This window comes from Rhineura floridana, chromosome 13, assembly GCF_030035675.1.
Source record: "Rhineura floridana isolate rRhiFlo1 chromosome 13, rRhiFlo1.hap2, whole genome shotgun sequence".
Taxonomy (NCBI): domain Eukaryota; kingdom Metazoa; phylum Chordata; class Lepidosauria; order Squamata; family Rhineuridae; genus Rhineura; species Rhineura floridana.
The window spans coordinates 34,476,868-34,501,670 of NC_084492.1; the positions used below are offsets into that span (position 1 = coordinate 34,476,868).

Genomic DNA, 24,803 nt, shown 5'->3' on the forward strand with positions numbered 1-24,803 from the left:
GTTTAGAAATACACAATTTTAAAATAGATAATTTGGGCATTACATCTGAGAGAAGTCTTTAACTGTGTGTCTGAGCTGTCAGGCTCTGGCACATTATCCTCATGTGCCACCATGCTCTGTTTCAATGGCATGCTGTGCTTTGTGCTTCAAGAATGCTGTGAAGACAACAAGATGCTTCCTTGGCCACAAGAAGGGCTGTGCAAATCCTTTCTAGTAGGGCTGATCACTTGATTCAGCCAAGCCCCGAGCCCTGGAGGTACCTGGACCTTGAATGAGTTAAGTTCAGACAGTCATGAATTGCTATGATCAGTTTAGGTGGCCCAGAGCAATCTGTGGCTGTCAGGGGCATCAGTCAGAAAGAAGAGGCAAGCGGAGTGAGAAAACCTCACAAAAAGGCCAAGACCTACCTTAGATCCCTGGCTGTGTCTTCCAGGAGAAGGTAGGGCTAGCTTCCTGCCTGCCTGCTGCCTCCCCACCCCACCCCCAGTAGCACTGATCCTTCTGCGATTCTGCAAGGTAAGGGGGATGCCATGCAAGTGGATTTCCTAAAGGAAAGTCGCTTGCTCAGCATCACTGGTGCAGAATCACCCCTCATTGATCAGCTGTTCAGCAGAGGGGTCAATTCTGCATGGTGCAGGTGGCGTGGAGCATCGCCAGTGTAGGATTGTCCCCTCTGCTGATCTGCTGATCAGCAACGGGAACAATTCTGCAGGGTGCTGCAATGCCTCTCCCCATCAATGCCTCCACTGAGGCATAAATCAAGAGGAAGGCATCGCAGCATCCTTCAGAATTTAATCCTGTCTCAGTCATGGGGAGGGGGATGAGATGCAAGGTCCCCTTTCTCCACCCCTCTCCCTGCCACATTTTTAATTAGGAGTTTAAAAACCCTACTTAAATAATAGCTCTGCCCCCAAACTTGTTTGGGAATGAATCTGAGGCAGGGTAGGAAGGTGGTCCCAAAGTCAATCCAGGGTAGGTTGGCCTGATGCCCCCCCCAAGATCAGAGCTGTGGGAGGAGTGGGGGGATATGCACAGCCCTACTCTCTAGTCTGAAAACTTTTAGTGCAGACTGTTTTCACCTACAACCATAAATATTTCTCCTTGTAGGGGAGGGAAGCAAACTGTGGTTCTTAGGAACCAGTTGGGTGCTCTGAAATCTCCCTGGAATCGAAGTTTCCCCTGACTTACCTTTCCATAAACTAGTGTCCCTGGGAAAGTTGTAAAATACTCTGAGCTTCTGATAGCTTCCCTGAATCTTCCAAATGCTGTAAGTCTTTAATTTTTCAGAACTCTTCTGAAATGTGCAATTTAGTCCCATTAGTGAGGCTGCCTGCAGCTTACATTTGAGTCATTCTCTCCTACCTGCAACTGGCCTCGCCAAAATTAAATTACAACCTTCTGCCTCACTGGCCCAGAGATGCCTTTGATCTTTTCTTCTTCTATTGCTGTCCAATGTTATCATCTTAAATTTGCTCCCAGGAACAGCTTGATTGCTTTCTTTTGACTTCAGATTCACTTCTGCCCTCTTCTATTTCACATCAGTGCTTGCCTTCCACAGGTGCCATCACATAACCATGGATGTGACCAGATAGGTTGGGTTTGTTCCCAAATGACCTCTCCTCCTTTTGTTAGGGGCATTATTTATTTATTCATTCATTCATTTATTAAACTTCTGCCCTGCCCTTTCTCCCAGAAGGAGCCCAGGGAGGCAGAGGTGCATGTTGGATACTCCCATCTGAAGCCCACGTGTCACACATCATCAATCTGCAGACTAGCTTAATAGATCAAGGAATCCTTCTGTGCTTCTCAAAGAGCTTCTGCTTTTCACAGTTGATAACAAAGTGGCAAACATTAAAGTGTAAGATATGTTAGAAGAATACTGAGTTGGTTATAACACTTGGTATAGATTGGAAGAATGTTATATTTGTTAAAATATAATAAAAGTTGGAGACCTGCAGACCAACATAAACCAGATTAAACTAAATTGAGAGCCGTTATGGTGTAGTGGTTAAGGTGTTGGACTACGACCTGGGAGACCAGGGTTCAAATCCCCACACAGCCATAAAGCTCACTGGGTGATCTTGGGCCAGTCACTGCCTCTCAGCCTCAGAGGAAGGCAGTGGTAAACCTCCTCCAAATACCGCTTACCTTAAAGCCCATAAGTCAGAAACAACTTGAAGGTAGTACATTTCCATTTTTCCTACCAAATTAGCCAAAATTCCAACAGAACAAATCTCTGAGTCTTCTTTGGGGGTGTGGAAGCAATTAGCCTGTTTGTCAACCAAATGATTATATTGCTGGATCCACCAAAAATCTCACATATATAATGACCATTTTTAAGATTTAAGATTATTTTTTCCTTCCTCACCCCCATTGCCTTGGCCCTGTGTCATTAAGCAGGCATATATGACAGATGATTGACTGCTGTGCCTGTGAGTTAAAAAAACAGATACAAGGGGGAGATAAATTAAGAATAAAACAATGAGTGTTAATAGCTACCATCGTCACGTCATTGACATAGAAGTTAAAGGGAATGCAAACATTAAAGCATAAGATATGTTAGAAGAATACTGAGTTGGTTATAACACTCACATGCCTCTCTGCTTTGAAGGCATTCTTAAGTCAGTGTATTAGTGGGTGTTCCTCCCCAAAAACCTCACTCTGCCCAATGTCCATATAAAAAAAACTCCAAAGTAGGGTTGCCAGGCTCAGGGCCTGAGACTGATCCTGTAACTTTAGGAGAAGAGAAAGTCAGCTGAGTGTAGGTGTTCTTGCAACACTGTAACGGGAAAAACCACAAAGTGGAATTCTCCCTTCCCCCTGCACAACTTTTAAATATACAGAAGACCTCTTGGTTGCCAGGCCCGGCCTCCAAGCGGTCTTCTCAGTGGCTGACTCACCTCCTTTTACTCTGATTAGCTGTAATCAACAGGAAAGGAAAAGGAAGTACATTAGAAGACCCTTCTTGGTGGCTAACAAACTCCCCTTTCATGCTGATTGTCTTGTAAGATGCTGCAGACACACAGACTCTGCTGGGACCTTGACCCCAAAAAAGTATGAGGTCTAAGACACCCCCCCAAGACACTAGATAACTACAGCCTTGCCAATGAATCCTGGAAACTGTAGTTTCATCTTCAAATCAGCACCCATAACAAGCTACACTTCCCATGATTCTTTGGGGGAGGTCACATGCATTAAATGTGCATTGGGTGTGCTTTAAATGTATGGTGAGGACATCTCTTCTAGTCTTATGATTAAAATTTCAGTTGCAGCCAATGCATCACTATCTTTCCTTTCAACCATAAGGATATATCTCAGGGGCTTCTTTGCCCCAGAAGATATTACTCTTTTTTATATTTCCCTGTATCCACTTGGGAAACAAATTCCCATAAGCCTTGTTTACCCAAGCTGCCTGTGATGACATTTCTCAGAATACCAGCTGGAATTGTTCTGTGTTGTGGGGATAAAACACTTAGTGATAGACTTGTGCCGAATGAAGACATGTTCTGCCAAATGAATGAGCCGATCCAGTTACTGGAAGAAAGATCTTTGCTTTGGGAGAAAAAGAACATATATCCAGTGCTTAAGTATGGATTAATTAGCTGTGTAGGTGAGACAGCATCACAGCAAAACTGGGCTGCTCTTTTATTTCTGTCTCTTGTAGATTCTTTTGCACTTTTTTGATATATTAGTTGGTCAAATAATGAAGTCATTCAGGTACAAATAATTGGTTCACAAGAGAGAGAGAGAGAGAGACCCTTCTTCCTTGATGATGCAATGATGTACTTAATGGCTTGCTTGAGCCTTACATTCATGGCCGGTCAATGCACAGGGACACATCTCACAAGCTGGCAGTGGAGACTAGTGGCTCCGATGTCAGTGGGGCAGTGAATCTGCTCTAGGGTTTACTCTGAACTTTCAAGGAGCTGTCCAAGGTTCTGAAATCTATTCCCAAAATAGGTTCTGCCCTTTGGACAGCTCCTTGAAAGTTTAGACTAAAGCCCAGAATGCATCCACTACCCCACTGACATTAGAGCCGGCAGCCACCACTGCAACCAGGCACAATGGCATGGATTTATAAAGGGCTGTAGTTCAGTAACAGAGCATCACCTAAGTCCTATTGTAATTTCTACAACCCACTGATGATGGTTTCTTGGTACTTATACATTTTGTGAAATATATGAATGATCAGGCAGCGCAGCTGCACTTGAGATCTAGGATTTCCCACAGGGCAATTTAAAACACAATGCACTTCACACAGTCTCATAGCACTCTTGTGTATTTTGCTGCATGTGATGATTTAGTATTAAAGGTTGTGGCTGGTTGAGAGCTGATGGGTTGGATGGTCCAACTTGAATGTACTGAATTTTTCAAAATGCCCTTAAGAACATAAGAAGAGCCTGCTGGATCAGGCCAGTGGCCCATCCATAATCCAGGATCTTGTTCTCACAGTGGCCAACCAGATGCCTGTGGGAAGCTTACAAGCAGGACCTGAACTCAACAGCACTCTCCCTTCCTCCAGTTTCCAGCAAATGGTATTCAGAAGCATACTGCCTGTGACTGTGGAGGCAGAGCATAGCCATCACGGCTAGTAGCCATTGAAAGCCTTATCCTCCATGAATTTGTCTAATCCTGTTTTCAAGCCATCCAAGTTGATGGCCATCACTCTTCCTCTGGGAGTGAATTCCATGGTTTAGCTATTCTCTGTTTGAAGAAGTGCTTTTTTTTATCTGTGCTGAATCTTCCAAATGTTCAGCTTCATTGGATGTCCACGAGTTCTAATGTTATGAGATGGGGGGGGGACACTTTTTTCTATCCACTCTTTCTAATTTTATACACTTCTATCATGTCACCATTTACCTTTTTCTTTAAATAAAAAAGCCCCAAATGCTACAACCTTTCCTCATGGGGAGTTGCCCCATCACCATATAGGACCTTCTGACTTTGTGCCTATGAAATAGTAGGCAGGGATAACAACAGTAATTACATTGGTCAGAGATGTTAGCTATTGTGAAAAGAAGGACCATAGCTTAATCGTAGAGTACATAGGGACATAGTAAGTTGCTTTATAATGAGTCAGACAATTGGTCTGTCTAGCTCAGGATGGTCTATGCTGACTGGGAGTAGCTCTCTGGGGTTTCAGACAGAGGTGTTTCCCAACCCTACCTGGAGATGCCAGGGACTGAATCTGGGACCTTTTGCAGGAGATGTGCAAAAGGTGCTTTACCACAGAGCTATAGCTCACTGCATGCTTTGCATGCAGAAGATCCCAAATTCCATCTCCAGCATTCCCAGGTAGGATGTAAATGACTTCAGTCACTGCCTAATAATGCTGGTCTCCTTCTGCTTCTCCTTCCAACTCCATTCATGTCACCTCAAACACAATGATTTCCATCAGAGGCACTTCGCCCATTTCACTGCCAATCATCCGATGAGAGATGGAGTATAGCAATTCAGTAATGTACGGGCACGTCTGAAGCAGTCCTGATCATGGGGGTCATTCCTCAAAGTCAGCCAGAAGGCATGTGTGTAGGATTGCATGGACTCCTTTTGGCAGTGAACAACCCTAAGTCAGCAGGAGCACATATATTTTCATTAGGTTTGTTCATTGGGAGACTTTTGTATTAAAAGTCACAGGGCTGGATCCAGACTTAGGCTGCAATCCAATGCACACTTACCTGGGAGTAAGTCCCATTGAACCTAATGGAGCATACTTCTGAGTAAGCATGTATTGGATTGCAGCCTAAGTCACGCATAGGGAAGCTGACCCATTGTTAACAATGGGATATGACTAACTTAAGTCACATTGATTTAAGTGGGTTGATTCTAAGCCAGGGAAGGATCTGTCCATTTCTGTTCTCTCCATTTCTTATTTTTCCAATCTTATATTCAGTTTTCTACATTTCTGCAGTAATTTGTTATTGTTTTAAAAAAAATCCTCATGAAGGTTCTCTAGTATTTTGGTGAGAATTTCTCCTGCTAAAAACATTGTATATGCAGTTTGGACTAATGTACACATTTTTGCAAGCAATGTCTCCTAATGTAATGCATTTTTGTATGTTATTTTCATTAATATATTCATTCTTATGCACACTTCCCCCTAATATAGGCATGTTTGCAACCATTGCCCAGTTGGAGAACGGCATCACAAAATGCAGATAAGTGCAAATTTTGAAGGACAGCCGTGTTTCAGTTCTCACGTTGTTTCAGAAAGTACACATTTGACAAATTCGGCTTTAAATGCAAACTGAATCAAATTTTTCACACATCCCTAAAGCCAGGGCCAGATTATCCATTAGGCTTAGTAGGCTGAAGCCTAGGGGCCCGGAGCTCTTGGCGGCCCATGGGGCACTGGCCCAAGGACCCCTGGAGCTACAGGGGGCCCTCTGCTCTCCTTCCGCGATTCGCAGAAGCATCCGCGGACCGCCATCAACCCACTATCCCCCTGCTTTACCTACCTTTCCATTGTTTTTTGCAGTGCGCAGATTTTCCATCAATAAAGATGGCGGCCGAGGTTTCCTTAAGGGGCTGAAGCCTCTGCCGCCATCTTTGCTGATGGCACACATGTGTGCTACATGCGCGCGTTGCTGCCATCCAGAAAGATGGTGGCAGAGGCTTCAACTCCTTAGGGAAACCTCGGCCGCCATCTTGATTGATGGCAAACCTGCACACGCCGCAAAAAACAACAGAAAGGTAGGTGAAGCGTGGGGATAGGAGAGCCCAAACACCAATCAGCTCAGCTTAATCCAGCCCTGCCTAAAGCATGACTAAGGCTGCAATCCAATACATGCTTACTTTGGAGTAAGGCCCATTGAACCTGATGGAGCTTACAGATATGTATTGGATTGCAGCCTAAGTCTGGATCTAGCCCACATGCATATATTGCACTATGTGTGAACTGGGGCAGCTGAAATATGATTTGTATGGATGCTCTCAATAGATATTAAATAGATTCCAATATGATCTTCTAGAAGATATCTGACTGATATTGTCTTTGAATGACCATGGAAGGCTTATTAGCTTAGCATGAAATTCTTGTTTAGAATAGGGTTACAAACACTCTCTCCTTGGAAGAAACTCCTGTGTCCTTGACACATAGGACAAATGCCACAGCTCAGACCTTTTCTATCACTGGATCGTTATACCAGGAAAAGTATCATCAGCTAAATTTCTCTCTGCCAGCTGACTATTCAAGGCTCAAAAGCATCTGTCAAGCAAGGAGCTGGTCTAGACTGCCAGAAGTGTTTATCCATATACGAGTTAGGGAGTCTTTTATTTGCTTTCTTCTGCTCAGCGAATGGTCAAGTGGCTAATTGTAGACTAGAAGTTCAGTGCATTAGCAGAACTGTATGGAGGAGATTTCATCAGGCCTCCTTCAAGTGCATCCATCTAGCCTGTGTTAATAATAACCTTTTATGTTTTCCTCTGCAGAAATATCTGTTCATATCCAACAGCAAAAGCACACAAATCAAAGGTACAAAATTAGGCAGCGGCCTCTGCCCCATGTAATGGCAGGCCTGCCTCCCATGTGCACATTTTAAATCATTCATTATCAGGGTGGCCTTTACCCCAGCACTGCCAACACATGCATCTTGTAGCAGAGTAGCCTGGGAGAAGGAGAAGGGAAGAGATTTTGCAGACCACCCAGGGCGAAACTCTCAGCATGCAGCTGAAAAGGAGGAAAAGGCAAAAGTATGGTTTAAGTATAGCTTTGCTCTGGGCAGATTCCAGCATTGTATATTTTTCCCCTTCTGTAGATAAATCCAAGTACAAACAGTTCAATCAAAACACAGGATCCACAAGGGTAGATTTTTTTCCTGCCCCAAATGACTTTCAAGATCTAGAAGGCACTACTCTACTCTTCCTGCAGGGAGAAGCATTGCTCTGGTCCTTCCCACCATTTCACATGCACTGTATGTTTGCTGGGACACATCTGCAGTGATGAAGCTGAGAACCACATCAGACACAACATCTTTTTTTTTGGGGGGGGGGAAGAAAATCAACATTGGCAGGAGCCTGCCCAACACGCAAAAAAAGCCCCAAATCTTATTTATTTATATGTGGGGTTTTTTACCCACCCTCTACCACAAGATCATAGGGCAGGTTACATCTATAGAAAATACAATAATAAAAGTAGATAAACAACACAAATCCTACTCAATAGACCAGCCTTTCCCAACCAGTGTGCCTCCAGATCTTGTTGGACCACAACACCCATCTTTCCTGACCATTGGCAATGCTGGCTGAGGCTGATGGGAGTTGTGGTCCAACAACATCTGGAGGCACACTGGTGGGGAAAGGCTGCAATAGACCCATGGAAATTAATGAGCCAAAGTTAATCATGTCCATTATCTTCAATGGATCTACTCTAAGTAGGAATAGCATTGAATACAGCTCATAACCATTGGAACAGAACAATTTAAATTCAGCAAAAAGAGGTGGCCCCCACAAAACAAAATACCATAACTGTCAAACGGCAAGGTAAAGAGCTGTGTCTTCAACATGCAGCAGAATCTGTACAATGAAGGTGCTAGATGCACCTCTGTGGGGGGAGAGTTCCACATCTTAGGGACCGTCACAGAGAAAACCCTCTTCTGGGCTGCCTTTCTCTGTGCTTCCAAGAGAGTCTGCTCTGTAGATCTTAATGCCCAAGAAGGTTGGTACAGATGGAGACAGTCTTTCAACTGTAACTAATTATAACCAATACAGTTATATCATGCCTTTAAAAATTGAGGCCATCCACTTGCATACAACTGGAGTACACTACAAAACTGGAACTGCAAATATTCCAGAGGACTTGGTTAAACAAGTATTTATTATTGTTGTTGTTGTTGTTTTGTTGTTACAACAACAACTTACAATCACAAAAATAGGGTGGGCCCTAAGAATATACATCTCAGATGTCAGGGCAAATAGGCCTGTCTTCAGAATTCACTGAAAACTGCAAAGTGAAGTTGCCAGAGACCCTCTATAGGGAGAGACTTCCGTAGCTTAGGGTCTGCCACAAAGAACGCCCTCTCCTGGGCCACCCTCCTCCAAACCTCCCAGGGTGACAGAAGTGTGAAGAACCCCTCCTCTGCTGATCCTAACACACAAGGGCGTCTGTAAGGAGGGAGGTGGTCTCTCAGATATTTGGAGGCCTAAGTCATTTAGGGCTTTAAATACTAATGTGATCACCTTAAATTGGGGCCAGAAACGATCTGGCAACCAAGTTCTATTTAAATTACTCACTGATGGGGGTTGGAGTCCAACAACACCTGAAAGACACCACTTTGCCTGCCTCTGCTTGGGATCTTTCCCACATCTATTTTTTCTGAGCACTCTCTTTTTCCTCTCCTGGTTTTGCTTCAAGCCAGGCCAAATAATAATAATAAAAGGACATAAACACAACCTTGCTATGAATCGCAAAGTTCTTTGTGGAGCCAAGCTAAAAGATGATCACTCGATAGTGGATCACTTCATTGTGGATCTGTGTGATTCACCCTGTCACTCTTAAGATGGCAGGAGAACTTGCCCATTGGATCATGGAGGGCTGTTGCAGTGCTTTGCTTTTGCTGAGCAGCCATGAAGTGATGGGAGTTTAAATTGTGCTGAGGTTATTCATTTAAATGTGAATGAGCTTTAAATTCCTTGTCAGGCATTTCCTTAAAATGATAAATGGGAGACAGCGTTATTCTCCTTAGTTTCTTGGGGAGGGGGAGAGGAAAAAACTGGGACACAAGCATGGAGTTCAGACTTATGAGATATATAGCTTATGAATTTAGATGATGCTTTGACACAGGGTAAATTGTACATCTGTTTATTCATTTTAATAAAGCTGAGAAAAATGGTGTGTGTAACACCAGCTTTTAAAGAACACACTGGCTTGTGTTTTTTTTTTAATTATGTCTTTTATAATAACATTGCTATCACCTGTAGTGCAGCTCATACTATTAAAATGTATAGAATCAATCAATCTTGTCGCATAACATCAGCCTGCTAAAAGCGAAAGTTGCTGCTGTGCTGAGCCAAAGAATTACAAGATACAGTGCTATCTTCTGTTGGATCAATCTTTGTTAGTCTAAGTGTCCACCAGTGTTGGACCTATTCAACACTTTTCAAGAGACAGAATACCGCAATACCTAAGGGCCAACTCAAAACTTGAACAAGGAGCCGGTATAGTCCTCAAACAGAGACTATACCACTGCAGTCTCTGTGTCACATCTTTTGCTCCATCCACTTTTGCCTCTGGCCCTGCCTACCACTGCCATGTGGCCCCCGAAAGGTTGCCTACAAGGAAATGTGGCCCTTGGGATGAAAAAGTTTCCTAGCCCTGATTTGTTTGATAATTTTCAAATGAACTTAGCTAGGGCACAACAGAAGCATCCCTCCAATCCAATTCTCTCCCCTCCCAACCACCACCAAACAAATGGTCCCAGTGATATTTTCATATTTTGGGAAGAAGAAGAACAAAATGCAGGTGTGCAGAATGCAGCTGGCTAGATTCATTTCTGCTGACTAGAGCCTAGCCTTTGAGTGTGCGCATGCTGAGAGATAATTGCAAAATACTGCTGTCGTCGGAAGCTGCATCTTGCACAGAGGCTCATTCTGAGCTGCTTGGGGAGGTGAGCAAACAAAATGTTAGTAAAACTGGAGAGAAACATTTTGCAGCATCTGTTTTAACTCAGCAAGATGCACACATAGGCAGCTTGCAAAACACTCCTGGCAAGAGATGGAAATATAGGAGTACTTAGTTGCAGGTATTCACTTAAGAGTGGATCATGTTACAGCTTGATGTGGTAAGTGCCAGAAGGGAAAAAAATCTTTGGATCACAGCTATATGGAAACTTCCTCTTTGATGCTGGGCTATCTCCAGGATTTTTTTTGGGGGGGGGGCTCAGCTTATTACCTACATCCTTATTAATATGCACATTTGCAAGGGAATCCAAGGACTGCCTTTTAAAAAGCTTCCCCAAGTGGCAAGTAATACGCATTCCAAGTGACTAGAAACACCCTAAAGTGGGGGTCACCAACCCATTGCCCATGGGTTGTCCACAAAGGCCTTTAGTGGTGTCCCCAGGAGGTAGCCCAGAACCAGAGCTTTCATTAACAAAAAAAGTAAGTCTCTAGCCCTCCTAGAAATAAAGTTATGGAGCAAAATGTGCAGATAACCATTTTTAGTGAGTTATGTGAAATGAGCCAACCTGGCTGCTCTTATGTCACACTGTTTGCTGAGGGAGCAGTGATTGCTAAGTGAGTTGTTTGGACACCAGGCAATAGGAATCTCTTGGGTCCTAAAGAGATACTATTTTGCCCTCCCTTTTACTGCACTTTCCCTGCTTCTGTCTCCCCCCCCCCAGTCCTTGGACTCTCCATAGTTTGTCCATCCTTTTTTCCTAACAACCAGGATGCATATTTCCCGTGCTGGGTTCCCTTGAGATCAGGTAGTACCTATGAATTGTTTTCTGCAAATGCTACTACACAATAAGTGTGGGTGAATGTTAAAGAATCCCCTTCCCCCAAAAGGCAAATGTGGAATCTTTGCAAAGAGGCTTAGGCATGTCTCCCACTTTATAGGAGCCAAAGAGTCTCAGGGACTCATTAAGAATTCACTGTATAACTAACTTGCAGTACAATGGCATACATGTCTACTCAGAAGTATGTCTCTGTATTTAATGGGGCTTACTTCCAGGAAAAGTGAGATGTAAATGTTTCAAATAAATAAGGTCATGGCTGAAACATGCACAGCTGGTTTGTTACACTTCCAGAAGACTGTCTTCATATCTCTGTGTGTGTACAAGGTGGTTGAAAATAGAATGCTAGAAGGACTCTGTGTTCCCTTTCATCTTCAACCCATGACGTGACAACAGGCCAGCCAGGGAAGCCACCAGAGTGATAAGGAGTGGGCCAGTTCTTTGACAGCATTGAGATAGAGTCCTGTTCAAACCTTTGGAAAAAAGGAGGCAGTGCTGTGTGTGTGTGTGTGTGTGTGTGTGTGTGTGTGTGTGTGTTTCATCACTCAAGAGAGTTCTTCCCAGGACGTATTGCTAGGGGGAATAAAATACCACTTTGTGGTTTAAAAAAAAGATTGATTTTTATTTTATTTCCACGTGAAACAGCTCTCATCCTTTCCTCCCCCCCCGACTGCTTGCCCAAGTCCTTGAGCTCCTGAGCAGAAGTATCACAAGTAATTAAGCAGAATACCCCAGCTGAATATTAAATTAGAAATTAAGCTAAAATGCTCATCTACCGCAGCTCGGGAATTTTGAGCAGATCGCCTTAAATTTGATGGCGGTGGTGCCAGAATGTGTTTCTTGAACTGCCTCGCTAGCTAAATTGATTGAATTAAACATGCTTCGTGACGCTCGCTAACCTTTGAACCCTCCAGTTACTCGGAATAATCAGGAGGCTAATTATCCTGGCATGAGCTGCACTTTGAAAGATCAGGGACATGGCTAGGTTCAGAGAACCTACACTGGTATTAATCAGGATGTCACAACCGAGTTTTGCTGAGAAGCTCAACGTGTTGCAGGATCGTCCCAATGGAATTTTACTTGTTAGATGTTAGGTCTGTGATCCAGAAATCCATGGGGGGGGGTCAGCAGGAATGAGGGAGAAATTTGATTCAGTTTGCATATAAAGGTGAACCTATCTAATTTGCACTTTCCAAAACAATATGCAAACTGAAATTAAGCCATCCTTCAAAATTCATATTTCTCTGATATTGCAATGCAGTTCTCTAGCCAGGTGATGTGTACAAATTAGGGAGTATGTGCAAAAGCTTCCTGTGGCTGCATGGGGGGGGAGGTATTATGTTGTTGACATTTTATGGTTTCGTTTTTTACAGTATGATATATCTGGTTTGGTTTTAATATCATTGTAAGTCACTTGGAGACCTTTGGGTATCAAGTGACTTGTTGTTGTTATACAAAATGCATATACCAGGGGGAAAGTATGCAAACAAATGCATATATTAGTGGAAATAACACACTAAAGTGCATTATATTAGTGAACATTGCTTTGCAAAAGTGGGTATATCAAGCCAAATCCACATGCTGGTAACCTCCAGGTTTGCGATGCATTCTATGTTAGGCTGCCCCTGAGGTTGGCCTGGAAGATTCAGTTAGTGCAAAATAGAGCAGCTCAACTGCTCACTGAGACAGACAATCATCATCCTCATGGCAAATGCAATTCAATATAAACAAGTGTAAAATTATGCATATCGGAGCAAAAAATCTGAATTTCACATATACGCTCATGGGGTCTGAACTGGCGGTGACCGACCAGGAGAGAGACCTCGGGGTTGTAGTGGACAGCACGATGAAAATGTCGACCCAGTGTGCGGCAGCTGTGAAAAAGGCAAATTCCATGCTAGGGATAATTAGGAAAGGTATTGAAAATAAAACAGCCGATATCATCATGCCGTTGTATAAATCTATGGTGCGGCCGCATTTGGAATACTGTGTACAGTTCTGGTCGCCTCATCTCAAAAAGGATATTCTAGAGTTGGAAAAGGTTCAGAAGAGGGCAACCAGAATGATCAAGGGGATGGAGCGTCTCCCTTACGAGGAAAGGTTGCAGCATTTGGGGCTTTTTAGTTTAGAGAAAAGGCGGGTCAGAGGAGACATGATAGAAGTGTATAAAATTATGCATGGCATTGAGAAAGTGGATAGAGAAAAGTTCTTCTCCCTCTCTCATAATACTAGAACTCGTGGACATTCAAAGAAGCTGAATGTTGGAAGATTCAGGACAGACAAAAGGAAGTACTTCTTTACTCAGCGCATAGTTAAACTATGGAATTTGCTCCCACAAGATGCAGTAATGGCCACCAGCTTGGACGGCTTTAAAAGAAGATTAGACAAATTCATGGAGGACAGGGCTATCAATGGCTACTAGCCGTGATGGCTGTGCTGTGCCACCCTAGTCAGAGGCAGCATGCTTCTGAAAACCAGTTGCCGGAAGCCTCAGGAGGGGAGAGTGTTCTTGCACTCAGGTCCTGCTTGCGGGCTTCCCCCAGGCACCTGGTTGGCCACTGTGAGAACAGGATGCTGGACTAGATGGGCCACTGGCCTGATCCAGCAGGCTCTTCTTATGTTCTTATGTTCTTATGTTTCATCAGTGCTGAAAGGATTGCACTGACTGCCAATTAGTTCTGGGCTATGTTCAAGGTGCTGGTACTGAGGTACAAAGCCCTGTAAAGTGTGGGACCAGGACACCTAAAAGATAATCTCATCCCTTAAATACTCAATCGATCACTGTGCTCTGCAGAAGAGGGCCTTCTGCAGATACCTTCTCTTCAGGAGATCTATTGCATGTGATGTAGGAATTTGGCCTTTAGTATGAGGGCATCTGTCTTTGAAACTCCCTCCCATTACATATCAGACAGTCACCATCTCTGTTAACTGTTCTTGCTGAAGACCTTTTGTCTCCAACAAGCATTTAAATGAAGAACTTTAAATGAAGACCTAGTCGGCATCTGTATTGGACTTCAATGCATCAGTCTCCTCTGAAAGTGTATACTGATGCTTAACGGTAATGCTCAAAACAGAGACAAAGAGACTTGAATGCAACACATGGAGTTCAGGTACAGAAAAAGGTTCAGTAGCTGAGATGGAGCAATGAGAAGAGCAATGAGAATGTCATGGGGTTCATACCAAGCGAATGCTCTGATTTCTTCAGGATAGAACATCAAAGAAGTGACAGTCAAAGATGGGAAATTGTCCTTTCTTCAGATGATAACTTCATTGTCAGCTAGGAGAGGGATCATTGGAAAGGCGCCCTTGTTCTCCACCAGCCATGTGGCAAGTATCAAATCTACTTCCCATTCTGCTGTTTGTTAAAAGCACAACATAGGAGCCATGATCTTTTTAATCATTCAGCAGCTGAAGTCACTCTGAATGAATACCAGTCCCTGGGTGTGAATAACAGAGGGGGAGCTGTTACTATCAGTTTGCTTGTGAGCTTCCTGGGGGCATAACATTTTCCAGTATTTGAGATGCAAGATAGGCTGTTGGTCTAAGCTGCTTAGGCAATGTGGACAGATATCTGGTCTGGTGATCCATCAAGGCAATTCTTCAGGCAAAACTTCAGAGATATATTTCATTATTTCATGGGTATAATAATCTCCTTTGGTGGAAAAATATGAATGAAAAGCAGCATTGTCACGAGAGAAAGTCTGATATTTTGGTTTGGGTGTTAGTAGATCCAGTGCCAGCAGTCAGGCTGGGCATGAGCTAAGGATCCCAGTGGCTGAAAAGGGCCCTTCGCCGTCCTGAACTGTTTGTACTGCCTGCCTCGCTACCCTCCTTGCCAGTCCCCTGGATGGATGTTTTAGCAGTAGGCAGGTGGTGGCGCCAATTTTAAATGAGCCCAAGCTTGGCTCCCATCCATGGTGGCCACTCGAAATGTTATCCCCCAGCCCATATGGGCTGGAGAATTTCCCACCCCTCTCTCAGAACTTATAAACTGGGGTAGCCCAACTCCTTTTGCTGCATGAAGCGGAGCCCAAATGCTGCCCCCACCCAAAGGACCAATTCTTTAACAAGTCTTGCAGCACCATTCAGACACCAATTCTGACTTTGCTGGAGAAGTGCATTGCAAAATTCAGAAAAAGTGTGCAATTATGAAATGTGGCTGCATTTTTTGGCTCACTTGTTGTTTCAGAAACTCCCCTAGGAGGAATGTTTCTGAACTAGCTATGAGAGAGGAGTGAGTTCCCTATCAGGAAAGGCTGCAGCATTGGGAGCTTTTTAGTTTAGAGAAAAGGCTAGCAAGAGGTGACATGATAGAAGTGTGTAAAATTATGCATGCCATGGAAAAAAGTGGATAGAGAAAGGGGTTTTTGTCCTCCCTTTCACATAGCACTAGAACTCATGGACATCCAATAAAGCTGAATGGTGGAAGATTCAGGACAGCCAAAATAAAGTCCTGCTTCACACAGCATATAGTTGAACTATGGAATTCCCTCCTACAAGAGGCAGTGATGGCCACTATCTTGGATGGCTTTAAAAGAGGATTAGACACATTCACAGAGGAAAAGGCTATAAATGGCTTCTAGCCATGATGCCTATGCTCTGCCTCCATGGTCAGAGGCCGTATACATCTGAATACAAGTTGCTGGAAACCATAGGAGGGAAGAGTGCTCTTGCATTTAGGTTCCATTGGTGGGCTTCCCGTAAGCATCTGGTTAGCCACTATGAGAACCAGAAGGCGGACTAGACGGGCCACTGGCCTGCTCCAGCAGGATCTTCTTATGTTCTTTTGTAGAGTGCCAATTAGGTATGTGAACTGAATTGAATTACTCCCCGGTCTCTAGTCTGCACCCATGCTTCTGCTAATCAGTTGCAGCCTCATATCTGCAATGAGGAGATTCTGTGTGACTCTGTTGCACACTGGCCTTGACATCTGGTTGGGGATACAGAGGCATCCTAACCGGCACATCCCCAAAAATTCTTGGGACTGGAGCAGGTGCTGGAGAGTGTGTCTGACTGCATCCTGTGACTCACCTTAAATCCCTCCTAATGGAAAGCCGAATGTTTCTCCGTGCCCTTGTTTATATTAGCATATAAGCATCAATAGCTTAGCCAAGTATGTCAACTTTGCAGCAGCTCAAAAAGATTAAAGCAACATTCTGTCTATAAAATCCAAGCACTAGAAAGATCGGCAAACATTTAAAAGTGGGGGGGGAGAGAGAGAGAATTTGCTCTCCCTGCATAAGTGCAGCTTAGATTAATGTCAAAGAGCTGTGTTTACGTGCGCCTAGGAGCACGGACTTAGAAATGTTGTTGAGTACAGCAAAAATTAAAGCCTTCACTTTACCATTGGGACCTCCACGCCACTTTACCATTGGGACCTCCAGAAGCTGAGTAGGAAGGACTCAGCTTCTCCAAAGCCAGTAATGCCAAAGAGGGCATGGGGGGGGTCAAGTTGTTCTTGAACAGCAAAAGAGAGCAGTATTTTGAGCAGGGGGACTCTGCCCAAGGGATACCATGAGATATTAGAATACACATGCACACACATACATGCATTGCACACACAGAGAGAGAATGTGCAAGCCTTCAAGTTCCACAGGAATCTTCATGGGGCAGAATGGAAAGGCAGCAGAGAATTGAGGGTCTATCTCTAGAGTGGCATTCACCAACCTGATGCCCACCAGATGTTTTGGGGACTACAATTCCTGATGTTGAAGTAAAATCCAAATCCCGGTCCAGTTGAATTCTGTATGAGGAATGGGCGGGCACTATCTTGTCCTTCACCTGAGGCAGCAAAATGCCTTGGGCCAGCCCTTCCCTCTTTCTCCTTTTGATGCTTGCATAGATACAAGAGCAGTTGTTCGTCGATGACTCCCTCTCTTTCCCTCTGTGGCAGCAGCTGGGACAGGCAGCCATTTTCACTTCTGTCAAGGTCCCTAATGTTGCTCTGGGAAACTGTGAAAAGTTAAAACGGCAGCCTCCAACAGAAGGTGCTGTGCTCAGAGCCCTCAAAGCATGAACCGCCCCTGGCCTGTGTGGTCTCTCCCAAGTCTTTACGGTATTTAAGAGATGAAGAGACATATGACCCTCTGTCAAGCCCAGAACACAGACTTGAAACAAAACCCAGATAACTGGAGAGGGAAAGCTCAGGCCCAGAGGCCAAATGTGGCTCTCCAGACTTCTCTGTCTGGCCCTTGGGACTCTTTCCAGGCCACCTCTCACTGGCCTTGCTCACACTTTCCTCCAGTTCTTTTGCCTGGCTACTCACACAGTGGAGACTGGTGGCTCCGATGTCAGTGGGGCAGTGAATTCCCTCCAGGTTTTATTCCTAACTGTTAAGGTGTGGTCCAAGGTGCTGAGACCTATTCCCAAAATGGCTCCTTGAAAGTTCAGAATAAAACCCAGAGTTTGATAACACACACAACTGCCCTTTTTCTTGAAACATACAACCCCTCCGCAAAAAAAATGTTCTATTGACATTTGGGGGACAACATATTTAATAGCTCATTTAATGGAGCTCATTTAATGTAACATTAAATTAGTTTATTCCTCCCTTCCCTCCCCCCCAAAAAGTCAATAAGCTGAAGCAGATGGTAATAGTAAAACTCACACTACTTGACACGGCATCCTACCCTGTGAAGGGTCGTAGCTCAGTGGCAGAGCACCTGCTTTGCATGCAGAACGTTCCAGGCTCAATCCCCGGCATCTCCAGGCAGGGCCGGGAAAGGCACCCTGTCTGAAACCTTGTCGCTGCCAGTCAGTGCAGTGAGCAAGATGGACCAATGGTCTGACTCCACATAAGCCACCTTTCTGTGTTCCCCATTGTGCACCCTATGATCCAGTTTCAAGCACATGTTTCTTTTCTTTCCTGGGGTCCAAACCTAATATATGGGTTGCCAAAAATGGAGGAAACAGCATTTCTGGGCATTGTAGCTGTCCTGTTCTGGAGCTGGTGCCTCTCTTGTCATTTTCCATCATCTGCGAGCTCTACGGGGGGAAAACAAACACAGCCATAGGATGCGCCAAACATCTTCAGCCAAGGAACGATTCCCAGATTGATGCAAAGTGACTTGCACTTTTAATTTGGTTATTCTCAACTGGTGCTCTCGGTGGGTGGAATCCTAATGACTCGTTGGGTTTGGCTCTCATCAATCCAGGCCGTGCTTTCTCTTGCGTTACATTTGCTGCTCTCTGGGGCTCTGTCATTCAAGCTGCATTGGCATCAGAGCCTGTGGCAGAAATTAGTACCTTTAGAAGAGCCTCAGGGGCTAGTTCTCAACTCCCCTACCAAATATTTAATTTTGCCCAATATTTGTACAGGATATAAAGCGGCCATCCCCTGTTGCAAGAAGGTTTTGTGTGCACGGATGATTGAGAAGGTCATTTTCGAAGAGTCTGGGTTTTGAACTGACTGAGAGGATCCATGCAGAGTTCAGCACAGGGCGGAACAGCTGCGTGGTACAACTTCCCTGGCATATTTGCTATAGCACTCCACAGTGACTGAAATGAGCAGTGGCACATTAAATTTAGAGGCAAACTGACTGTGACGATAGGAGACCTGTGATCAGATCTCCCTTTTTATCAAGCAAAAACACGAAATTGCGACTGAATGGGACCAAACTATGGAATTTGCTCCTACAAACTGTATTGATAGGCATCAATTTGGATGGCTTTAAAGGGTTTGTTTGTTTATTATTTATATATTAGATTTATATCCCGCCCTTTCTCCCAGTAGGAGACCAGGGCGGTTGTTGTTGTTGTTATATTTATTAACACCATGGGGAGGAGAGCCTGGCTGGGAGTCCAGGGTCTGTGAGTTCAAATCCCTGCTCGTGTCTCCTGGGTGTCAAGGGCCAGCTAAAGATCACCTCCACAGGGAGTGACTCAGGGGTTACGTGCCCTGCCACCTGTGCAGCCGTGGGCAAGCTGCAGAGTCCCAAGGAGCCCAGTTGCCCCCCAGCTGACAGTTGCAGACAAGGAAGGGGCTGGCTTGTGCAGCTGTGGCAAGCTGAGCAGGCCCTAGCCAGCTGGAGAGGACTAGCCTCAGAGGGAGGCAATGGTAAACCCCCTCTGAACACCGCTTACCATGAAGTCCCTATTCATAGGGTAGCCATAAGTCAGGATCGACTGAAGGCAGTCCATTTCCATTTTTCACCATTAGGTCCAGGATGGGACACAACAATATAAAATACAGTATTAAAACAGTATTACAGTATAATGTGCTACGGCCATACTACCCTGAACACGCCCAATCTCATCTGATCTCGGTAGCTAAGCAGGGTCAGGCCTAGTTAGTACTTGGGTGGGAGACTGCCTGGGAATACTGGGTGCCGTAGGCTTGGAGGAAGACAATGGTAAACCACCTCTGAATACCTCATACTATGATAATCCTTTGAAATATATATATATATATATAAAAATATTAATAGGGTCTACATAAGTCGTAATCAACATGAAGGCATATAACAACAAACAGTAAAATGTAAAGTATTTGAACCCTGGTCTCCCAGGTTGTAATCCAACAATCTAACCACTACACTGCACTGGCTCTCCAATGTAAAGTATATTACACTGTAATATACATAAAGTATATTATATTATGGTACAGTAGGGCCCCACTTTACAGCGCTTCGCTTTACAGCATTCCGCTAATACAGCGGTTGTGAATTGTAGAAAGGCCCCGCTTTACAGCGCTTGTTCCGCTTTTACGGCGTTTTTTTGCCGCCGGACGCCATTTGGGTCAATGTAAGTCAATGGGATCCGCTTTACAGTGGTTTTCGCTTTACAGCGGGGGTCTGGAACATAACCCGCTGTATGAGTGGGGCCCTACTGTATAATATATTGCAATGTAAAATGCAGTATTAATGCAGTATCACCTGGGTTAGACAAATCCATGAAGGATAAGGCTATCAGTGGCTACTAGCCATGTCAGGATATGTTCTGCCTTCACTGCCGGACATTATACCTCTGAATAACAATTGCTGGGAATACAAGTGAGGAGAGTACTGTTGCACTCAGGTCCTATTTGTGGGCTTCCCAGAGGCCACCTGGTTGGCCGCTGTGAGAACAGGATGCTGGACTAGATGGGCCTTTAGTACGATCCATCGGGGCTCTTCTTGATCTGAACCATGCAGGCTGAGGTGTGTCATTTGTGTGACACAATTGTCCTTGGCATTTGTCCAAGGAGTGGAACAAGTGGAGCGAAGTGGAATACAAATGGAGTAAACATTGTGGCAATTTTGGCATATGCCTATCTCAGTACAGGTCTGTTTCACCCATGTTCTCAAGATGCAGATCTGGACACTTACATCCATGTTAAATTGCACTTCAGAATTTAACTTTCTGCTTGCAGCCAGTTGCTTCCAATCTTTTAAGGAGGTTAAACATGCCAGGAAGAGTATCTTAGCTGGCATGTGAACAAGTACAAATCTGCTGACCCAGTTTAAGCCAACTGGGTATTTGGCCCAAGGTGCTCTGCTTCTAAGTGATGGTTTTTAGATGGATGCTGATGGCAACAGCTTAAATACACATCTGGACTCATCTATTTTGTTCTCAATTGATTGTGGTGCTTCAGGGATGTGTAGATATTAAAGAACAAAGCCAATTAATGCATAATCTAATCATATCTAACAGTCATTGGAGGTTTGACTACCAGCACAACTTCTCCCAGACTAACTACTTTTTTCCAACTTTGATGGAATGGGGATGTTATGCTCATGTTATATCGAGTGCTGGTGATGTATGATCTAATGCTCCCACGTGGGTGATTCTATTATGCTATGTGCAGAAATCTGTCCTCTAGTTTCTCAAAAGTTTTTTCCCCTTCTATGAAATAGGCTTCCATTTTTTGGCCTCATTCTCAGGGTATTGGAAAATTACTTTATTTCTAGGTGCATGGTTTTAAAATTACTTTTTCACTGCAAAGTGGTCAAGAGTGGTACATATGTTTTCCTTCACAGTAAACATTTCTGCAGCACTCTGCAGCCTTCCCTGCTGCCCACACTTCCTGGTCCGTAATAGCCCTGTGGGAGGAGTGACCTTGTAACATCTTCCCTTCGGCTTTAATGGAAGCGTTCTTCTCTTGCATACAGGAACGCACAGAGGCTTAATATAATCTGATTAAGACTGAAACAATGATTGAGTGATCATTATTCAGTTATATATAGTGCTATGCTGAAATCTGTTCTCTAGTTTTTCAAATGTTTTCCTTTGCGAAAGAAAGCTTACGTTGTTCTGCCTCATCTCCAGGTCAGTTTTGAGATCATTTCTCCTTGTTCCAATGTGGTTCAGGGTGGTGTATGTCCTTTCTTTCCCACTAAACTTTTCTCCAGCATTCTGCAGCCTCCCTGGCTGCCCGCACTTCCTGATCTGAAAAAGCCCAATGGGAAGAGTTGCCTCCTGATGTGTTCCCCTGGGCTTTAATTGAAGAGCAGGAATCCAGGGAGGCTGCAAAGTGGAGACAACACATGAGATGATTTATGGAAAGAAAGGACACTCACAAACATCCTCAAAAGGTAAGTACATCAAAAATCCTGTATCCATGAGAATTTCATAGACATTTTATCTCCCCTTTGATAATTTCCCAGTGAAATTTATTTTCTCATGGGAAATGGTTGGGGGGGGGAAGCATGAGAAATGTTCAGCACAGCACCAGTTTCCATGCACATATGATGCTCTAAATGCACAGGGCCTCATTTCATTCTGATGATGGGAAATGCTCTATATTCCATTCAGGATAGAGGAAGGGACAGCAGTTCAGTATTATAGCACATGCATCACACGCAGACGGTCCAAGGTTCAATCCCTGACATCTCCAGTTGAAAAAAAAGGTATCACACAGCAGGCGATATGAAAGTACTTTGTCTGAGGCCCTAGTGAGGCACTGCCAGTCAGACAATACTAGGCTACATGTGCAAATAGTCTGACATGATAAACGCAGCTTCCAATATTTCCTGTGATCTGAGCTCCAGGGAACCATGATGAGCCCAAAGAGATGGATAAGAGAGAACATTAAATTGCGTTAAGTCAGGCCAGCTGGAATGACCAGGCAATGAGGTGGTTGCCTCAGTTGTCTGTATCTATGGGCAGCCATTACAGGCACAGTCTGTTGGGGAGAGACGATAGTTCAGTAGTAGAGTGCATGCTTTGCATGCAGAAGACCCTGGTTCAATTTCTCATCTCTCCAGTTTAAAAAAGGATCAAATAGCAAATGATGAGAACAGCCTCACTCTGAAATCCTGAAGAGCCGCTGCCGATCAGGGCAGGCAGTACTAGACTAAATGGATAACTATTGTCATCAGGCACAGGACACTTTCCTATATTCCTTTGCCTTCCACCCATGCCATGGGAACAGGTCATTCCCTAGCTTTTAGATCTGAGCTATGTTGTTGTTGTTGTTGTTGTTGTTTTATACTCCGCCTTTCGGCCAAAGGCCCTCAAGGCGGCTTACAAAAAGCACAAATATAAAATACAATATAAAAATGCATGAATAAAACAATACCAAATACAATCAGCAAAAGTTAAATAACAATACATACAGTAGCTCTTAATGGTGGCTTTATCTGTGGTACAAGTAACTGCATTTTCTGTGTTAAATTCCAATCTCCTCAAAGCCAGCTGAATTGCATTTGCAACCAGGTCTATAGTTTCATGTTTGTTGTTGGGAGGGGAATGTCCTGATTTTCTTGGGCATCCAGCTGCCCCAGCGAGACGATAGATGGCAACCCCACTGCCCCTCTGGGGCCTCCAGGGGTGCCTTGCACAGAACTTCCTCCTCCTCCTCCGCTGTTGCCGCCCACGTCTCCTCCCGCTTCGGGCGGCATCCGAGTCTAGCTGGGCAGGGTGAAGTCGGTAAACTCAAACTCGGACCTCGGACTCAGAGTCCTGGGTGTCAGCGCCCAGCATTTGTTCATGTCACAGTAATAGGACATCAGGAGCATTTTTTTCAACATCCCCATGTGACCTCAAATGCTCTTCAACAAATTTAATCTTACTTTCCATCTTTTTTACTCCAAACAAGATACGCTGTTTCAAATTCAGTTGTGTATTCTACATCAGCACCTCAAAGACAAACACGTTATGTCTCAGGACATCTCAAGCAAACTTGCTCTGCTTCTAAATACTTCTCTGCTGCTTTCAAAATAACCAGCAGTTTTTCTGATGCATTGCTTTGTTCGAGACATAACCGTTTTCTAACACAAGCAGCAAACCTGTATCAACTTTCTTTTTCTCCACTGTTTCCACCCCGGAGGAAGACACACCACGTTGCTGAAAGGACTGATATTTTAAGGTTGGGCCTAGGGTGGAGGCGCAGTTCATGTTTTTACCCACTCAAGTAAGAATGCAGCAAAATATTTGGGTAGTTGGCATTGGTGAGCTAGAACATGAGAAGTGCCCGTCTGGATCAGCCTAAGGGCCCATCTAGTCCAGCATCCTGCTCTGACAGTGGCCAATCAGATGCTTATGGGAAACCCGCAAGTAGGACCTGAGTGCAACAGCACTTTCCCTACAGATGATTCTCAGCAACTCAAAGGCATTAATGCCTCCAACAGTGGAGAGAGAATGTAGACTTCATGGCTAGTAGCTGAGAAAGCTTAATTAAAATTTAGGACTTCACCATCTGCTTGCTGTGAGTTTAAATTCTCTGTGTGCCTTGGTTATTTGTCCATAAGGAATTGGCATTGCATAAAACCAGGTCAAACCAACTCCATGCTGGGCTGCTTTAAGGTTGATTGGGGGTATGTGAAAGTCTTCCTAGCTAGCCTGTAGATGGTTACAGCCACCCATAAAGGTTTCCTTCAGCTCTGTGGAATCTTTGGGATGGAAAGATAACGTAAAGAGACCTTGACAGCTTGAGGAATAAGCTTTGGGATGATGTCCAGTTATTTTATTACAAAGAACACCATCATCCGCACAGACCAGAAACAACACTGAAATAGTATGGTTCAAGTAGAGAGGGAAAATAGCCAGAATGTGTGCAAATCACCTTTAAAGTACCCTGCTCTTAAAAGCATTATACATTCTGAATGCATTTCCTTTCTTAACAGTTGCATTCTGAAGCACCTTTATGTATTGAATATCGAATATCTTTATATTAATGGGAGTTAACACAATAATACTTTTTCTTTCTTTCTTTTTACTCCTTTCTGGAGAGTTTTCAAAGCCTGTTTCAACAATCATGTTGTTCTTTATCTGAAATCTTTCAAGAACCAGGTAGTGAAACAGTAATACAGTTTCCTGTACTTTACGCTCTACGAATGGATTATTTATGGCCTGTAAAATTTCAGTTTCAATCCAGGATTACATTTCGTGTGTGGAGGGGGGGGCGTTTGCAGCAAATAATTAATAACAACT

At 44.1% G+C, this 24,803-nt stretch overlaps 1 protein-coding gene and 1 non-coding gene across 2 annotated transcripts in view; both read left to right on the top strand.

Annotated features, from left to right (window-relative positions):
* The window catches only part of CDH13 (cadherin 13), a 793,102-nt gene that overhangs the window by 682,851 nt on the left and 85,448 nt on the right, over positions 1–24,803 (top strand). The gene's annotated exons all lie outside the window — the stretch shown is intronic.
* On the top strand, positions 19,671–19,789 carry LOC133369473 (5S ribosomal RNA). Its single transcript, XR_009758903.1, has one exon. It is a non-coding gene; the product is annotated as a 5S ribosomal RNA (ribosomal RNA).